The following is a 7,141-nucleotide window of genomic DNA, read 5'->3' as shown; positions in this document are numbered from 1 at the left end:
GTCTACCCTGAGCCCAATCAGGGGAAGGTATTTATAGGGAAAATTACATAGGCAGTTGGCAACAGTCACACAAAGCAATTTCATTGGTTTGTAACTTGGGCTCAGTTCAACTCTAGGCCACCCTGCTTCTGGGGCAAGCTGACCCTAGTTCTTGTTTTTCTCAGGACTGTTGAGTCAGGCCTTATCGAGGCCAGATGGTTTGTGGTGCCTATAGCCAGGCTACATCCCCAAAACATGTTACGTTATTCTTTGCTGTAAGGTGCACTTGTCCTCACAGCAGGATCAGTGGGGGATAGTTTAAAATCTTTACTCTTTCAGTCCCATTCTTTTTTTTTTTTTTTTTTTTTTTTGGTTCTTTTCGGAGCTGGGGACTGAACCCAGGGCTCAGTCCCATTCTTAAATCTTATCATCTTATGTATTTTTATTCCTTGTTTCTGTGCAGTGTGTGTATGCACGTGCCTGTGTACATGGGAATGTATACATGTAGGTGCCAAAGGAAGCTATTTGGTATCTTCCTATATTGATCCTTATTCTATTGTCCCCTGCTGGCTAGTGAGTTCCTAGGATCTCCTGTGTCTACCCCTCAGTGTTGAGGTTTCATGTAGCCTTCCCAGCTTTTATGTGTTAGGAATTTGAACCTGGGTTCTCATGCTTGCATGGCAAATTCTCTAACCCACTGAGCCATCTCCCCAACCCTTGATTTTTTTACTTGCTTTTTGTGGTTGTTGAAATAGGATCTCATCTCACTATGTAGCTTTGGCTGGCCTAGATCCTGCCGTGTAGATAAGCCTCAAACTTGTGGCAATCCTTCTGTCTCCAGCCCTCAAGTGCTGGGATTTTAGCCATACACCACTATGCATAAAAATGTCATGAAGTGTTTGGCTTTGGCCTTTTTTACAACTTGCCCTGCTGGGTTTTGCTTTTTTGTTGTTTGTGTTTTGGTTTTTGGTTTTTGTTTTTTTGGGGGTTTTTTCGAACAGGGTATTCTTTATGCTGACAGATGAGATGCTTTTATGCTTTTTAATTATGATTATCTTTTTCAAGTAGTCAAGCACAGTAGTGCTTTAAGTGTGTGTGTGTGTGTGTGTGTGTGTGTGTGTGTGTGTGTGTAGTGAATCTAGAGTTTCTGCATGGTAGGTAGTAACCCCTGAGCCACATCCCTAGTTCCCGTTGTTTGTCTTTCTGGGACTAAAAGCTCCAACTTGGGGCTTTGTTATACTAATCAAATGCTCTGAGACCAACTTGTTTTGTTTTGCCATCTGAGACTGGGTCTTACCTCGCCAAGGTTGGCCTCAACCTTGTTAAGTAGCCAGAATGTCCTTGAACTACTGACTCTCTGTGCTAAGACTAGAAATGTATATCACCACATCTGACTGGACTGAGTCTATCTTGTTTTTTTTTTTTTTTTTTTTCAAGACAAGATTTTTTTCAAGGTTCTTTTCTCTGTGTAGCCCTGGCAGTCCTGGAACACTCCATGTAAACCAGGCTGGCCTAGAATTCACAGAGATCCACCTGCCTCTGCCTCCCAAGTACTGAGATTAAAGGTGTGCACCCCACTGCCTGGCTAAATTTAGTTTGAGCTGATAAATGTGCACATGAAAGGAAGAGGTATCAGCATCACTGGGGTGAGATTTTTCATGCAGGATAATTTCTTAATTTTATATAGATTTTTCTCTCCCTTGGTCTTCATGTAATCACCTCCTTGTTAAAACAAGGGCAAATTTATCATGTTAAAATTATATCTCAATATTTAAAACGACGGAAACACAAGTTTTCTTGAGGGTTGGGGAAGTAGCTCAGTCAGTGGAGCACTTAATTAACATGCACAAAGCTGGGTTTCATCCCTCAGCCACATAAAATTGGTGGTAGCATGAGAATGCTGGCACTCAGGAGGTAGAGACAGGAAAAATTGAAGGTCAGGACTTTGAGATACTCAGTGGATACATCATGTGCTAACAAGCCTGATGACGTACATTCATTTCCCAGGACTAACAGTAAGGAAAGAGAAAAACAATTCTTGCAAGTTACCCTCTGGCTTCCATATGTGTGCAGTGAAACTCGAATGTATGTGTGCATATGCAATAAATACATGTAATTCAAAATCTTAACAAAATAGATTTATAAATAAGTCCAGGGTCTGAAGAGATGGCTTGAGACTAGAGGAATGCCTAGTGGTTAAGAATGGGTATTGCTACTCAAACTAATAGAAGAAAAAGTGGGGAAGCATCTCGAACACATAGGCACTGGAGAAAATTTCCTGAACAAAACACCAATGGCTTATGCTCTAAGATCAAGAATCGACAAATGGGATCTCATAAAACTGCAAAGCTTCTGTAAGGCAAAGGACATTGTTAGGACAAAACGGCAACCAACAGATTGGGAAAAGATCTTTACCAATCCTACAACAGATAGAGGCCTTATATCCAAAATATACAAAGAACTCAAGAAGTTAGACCGCAGGGAGACAAATAACCCTATTAAAAAATGGGGTTCAGAGCTAAACAAAGAATTCACAGCTGAGGAATGCCGAATGGCTGAGAAGCACCTAAAGGAATGTTCAACATCTTTAGTCATAAGGGAAATGCAAACCAAAACAACCCTGAGATTTCACCTCACACCAGTGAGAATGGCTAAGATCAAAAACTCAGATGACAGCAGATGCTTGCGAGGATGTGGAGAAAGAGGAACACTCCTCCATTGTTGGTGGGATTGCAGACTGGTACACCCATTCTGGAAATTAGTCTGGAGGTTCCTCAGAAAATTGGACATTGAACTACCTGAGGACCCAGCTATACCTCTCTTGGGCATATACCCAAAAAATGCCCCAACATATAACAAAGACACATGCTCCACTATGTTCATAGCAGTCTTATTTATAATAGCCAGAAGCTGGAAAGAACCCAGATGCCCTTCAACAGAGGAATGGATACAGAAAATGTGGTACATCTACACAATGGAATATTACTCAGCTATCAAAAACAATGACTTTATGAAATTCATAGGCAAATGGAGGGAACTGGAAAATATCATCCTGAGTGAGGTAACCCAATCACACACATGGAAAAACGCACATGGTATGCACTCATTGATAAGTGGCTATTAGCCCAAATGTTTGAATTACCCTAGATGCACAGAACACATGAAACTCAAGACGGATGATCCAAAAAAAAAAAAAAAAAGAATGGGTATTGCTTTTGCAGAGGACCTGAATTCAATTCCTAGCACCCATGTCAAGTGGCTCTTAACTGCCCATAATTCCAGCACCAGGGGTGGTGTACAACATTTCTGGTTTCTGTAGGCGGCACAAACAAATAGTTTTTAAAATATAATAAGCCAGGCATGGTGGCACACACCTTTAGCTCCAGCAGTTGGGAAGCAGAGGCAGGCTGATGTCAGTGAGTTCGAGGCCAGCCTGGGCCAGTTACCCTCAGAAACCCTGTCTCAAAAAAACTAACTAAATAAATATGAAATAAATCTTGAAAATAAAATTATAAGGTTATCCTCAGTTACATGGTGAGTTTGAGGCCACAGTGGGATTCCTGAAGCCCTGCATCAAAACAAAAAGAAAATACAGAGGCTTTCTTGAAATAGTACTTGGTTTTTCTGTGTAAGGAACTGTATTGGATTTGGGCCTGGCCACTTTGTGACTGTATGGCCACAGTTAAGAGAACCGCCATAAAGTCATGAGACTGTTGGACAAAACCCTCTCCCTTGAATTTATGGCACTGGAAGAAAAGACCAAGTATCTCCCTAGTAAACACCCGGTGTCTCCACTGCATGACCTCTGTACCTGGGCCACACCTGGGTGGTGGTCAATTTACTTCTGCCTTTTGCTTCCTCAGCCTTTATCCTTGAGATTTAGGCTGGTCTTCTCAGATTTCTCCCTAATTAATTCAGGTCTTGTAGTTGGTCTTTTGTTACCGAAGTTACGAGCCAGGGTTTCCCACTGTGCTTCCCAGATATTTTCTACCTGGAGACTTGGGTATATAAGTGGTGAATAAAGCTACAGGAGACTCTTTCTCTCTCTTCCTCTCTCTCTCTCTCTTTTCCTCTCCTGGCTTGACACGATAACCTGTGTGTGTGTGTGTGTGTGTGTGTGTGTGTGTGTGTGTGTGTGTGTGTTTGTGTTTCTTTAATCCCACAGGCTTTCACCCGATTCTCGGTACTGTGTCGGTGCAGGCGCCGACATTTCTGCGTGACACACTCTCTGATTGTCTTAAGAGTTTCCATGCAGACACCATGACCACAGCAAGAAGAGCATTTAACTGGGGCTGGCTTACAGTTTTAGAGGTTTAGTCCATTATTGTCATAGCAGGAAGCATGGCAGCACACAGGCAAATATGGTGCTAGAGAGTAGCTGATGGCTCTACATCTGGATCCACAGGCAGCAGGAAGAGAGACACTGGGCCTGGCTTGAGTTTCTGAAACTTCAAACCTCACTCCCAGTGACACACTTCTTCCAGCAAGGCCACACTTCCTAATAGTGCCACTCCTTATCAGTCTATGGGGGCCATTTTCATTCAAATTACCCCACTGATCTATCTCATGCACTCTCTCCATATATATCTATGATATACATGTATTTTATATACATGTGTACATATATTTTATATATTTATATATTGTATAGACATATTTATAGATTTTTATATATGATATATGTTTGTATATTTTATATGACATATATTTATCTATTTTATATATGATATATATTTCTTGTGGCTTGAATATGAGGCATATTTCTTACACCTTGAACACACACATATAATGGATTCATTAGGATGTTTTTTTTTTAAATTTATTTTTTAAGATTTTATTTTATTGTATGAGTACACTGTAGCTGCCTTCAGACACACCAGAAGAGGGCATCAGATCTCATTACAGATGGTTGTGAGCCACCATGTGGTTGCTGGGATTTGAACTCAGGACCTCAGGAAGAGCAGTCGGTGCTCTTAACCACTGAGCCATCTCTCCAGCCCCTCATTAGATTGTTTTACAGGCTGTGGTCCACCTAATCTAAATGGCTGCCTGTGAATCAAAGGTCTAGTAGCTGCTCAGTTTATGAGGCTGGCTGTCTCAACTGGTCTCCAGTATACACTGGAATCCCAACGAAATAGACCCTAATGCCAGTGAAAATGGATGTACTAGTGAGAGTCAGAGCAAGCAGGCAGAGAGCAAACACTTCTTTCTTCCACGTCCTTATATAGGCTTCCAGCAGAAGGTGCTGCCCAGACTATGGTGAGGCAGAACACATGGTAGAGAGAGCTGCTAAACATTGGACAGCCAGGAAACAAGACAGAGGAGCACAATATGCCCTGCAAAGGATGCCTACCACTCTAGCTAGACTCACCTCCTAAAGTTTCCACCAGCTCTCACAAGAGTGTCAGTGTCTGGGAACTAAGCTCTGAAGATATAAGTCGTACAGAGGCAGTTCATACTCAAGCCATAAGAGATGTCTATTCATATATCACGGAATTCATAGGTTTTAATTATTTCCCTTTTAAAATATTTTACTATTATTATAAGTGTGTGTGATGTGTCTGTGTAAGTGGTGCAGGTAGCACTTGTGTGAAGGTCGGAGGTCAGCTTTCAAAAAATCAGTTTGTTCCTTCCACTTTTATATCAGTTCTGGGGATCAAATTCATGTAGTTAGGCTTTCAAAAGCAAGAAGCTTATTGGCTGAGCCACCTCGCTGGCTTTTATTTTTATCTATTCATCTATTTATCTATCATTGATCACTAGTATGGTGTGTGTGTGTATGTGTGTGTGAAGTCAGAGGACAATTTTGTGGTTCTCCCCTTGTATCTTTATGTGAAATCTGGAAACCCAATTCAGGTGCCAGGATCATGCAGCAAGCATCATTACCATTTTCTGAGCCATCTTGCCAACCCCTATTTTAAAATGTGTTTAAAGATTTATTTATTTTATGTATATGAGCACACTGTCGCTGTCTTCGGACATACCAGAAGAGGGCATCGGATCTCATTACAGATGGTTGTGAGCCACCATGTGGTTAACGGGAATTTAACTCAGGACCTCTGGAAGAGCAGTCAGTGCTCTTAACCGCTGAGCCATCTCTCCAGCCCCTCATTTTTAAGTTTTTAAAACAAAAAATGCAAGGGCAGATTGGATCCAAACTGTAGTTCTCTATGACAATATCCATTCAACACCTATGGGTTCATTTTCTTCCTCTGCAATATATTGTTGTTCCAAAAGGGTCCTTACATTTTTGCCTTTTAGCTATTTGTGCTAGCTAGTTTTATGTCAATTTGATACACGTTAGAGTCATTTCAGAAGAGGGAACTTCAATTGAGAAAATGTACCCACCAGACTGGTCAGAAGGCAACCCTATGGTGCACTTCTTAATTGGAGATTGATGTGGGCTGTACCACCCATGGGTAGGTGGTCCTAAGTTCTATAAGAAAGCAGGCTGAACAAGCCAGGAGGAGCAAGCCAGTAAGCAGCATTCCTCCATGGCCTCTGCTTCAGCTCCTGCCTCCAGGTTCCTGTTGTGAGTTCTTGGCCTTACTTTTCTTCACAAAGGACTGTGACCATGACATATAAGCTGAAATAAACTGTTTCCTCCCCAAGTTGTTTTTGGTCATGATGCTTTATTACAGCAAAGAAACACTAAACCCTAAGACAATATTTCAATTGTCCAATTATATTTCTCTCAGACTCTGTGTACAGAGCATATGAAATTATTTTAAAATGAGGTAACTTTATTGTCCTTGCATCAGCAAACAATGAGTATCTTATATAGAAAGACCAACACAGGGTATAGTCTTCACCTTTGGAGTCTAGTGGAGAAAGAACTACATAAGGAATATTCTGATCCTCCTGCCTCCACCTTCTGAGTGCTTAATGTTTTATGTCTTGGGGGTGGTTCTAATTTAAGATCCAGTATGGTGGCATACACCTTTAATCCCAGCACTTAGTGGGCAGCGGCAGGTGGATTTCTGTGAGTTCGAGGCCAGCCTGGTCTATAGAATGAATTCTAGGACAGCCAGGGAGACACAGAGGAAAAACAATCCAAGTAGTTGATAAACTTTTCATAACTAACACTGAATAATCTGCTGTTTCCTTTTGGTTTGTAGTTTCCCAAACCTTTTTTATTTTAGCAATCCTCGTGGGTGTTAAC

This window comes from Rattus norvegicus, chromosome 15 (assembly GCF_036323735.1).
Source record: "Rattus norvegicus strain BN/NHsdMcwi chromosome 15, GRCr8, whole genome shotgun sequence".
NCBI lineage: Eukaryota > Metazoa > Chordata > Mammalia > Rodentia > Muridae > Rattus > Rattus norvegicus.
Note: the sequence above shows the minus strand (reverse complement) of the source record.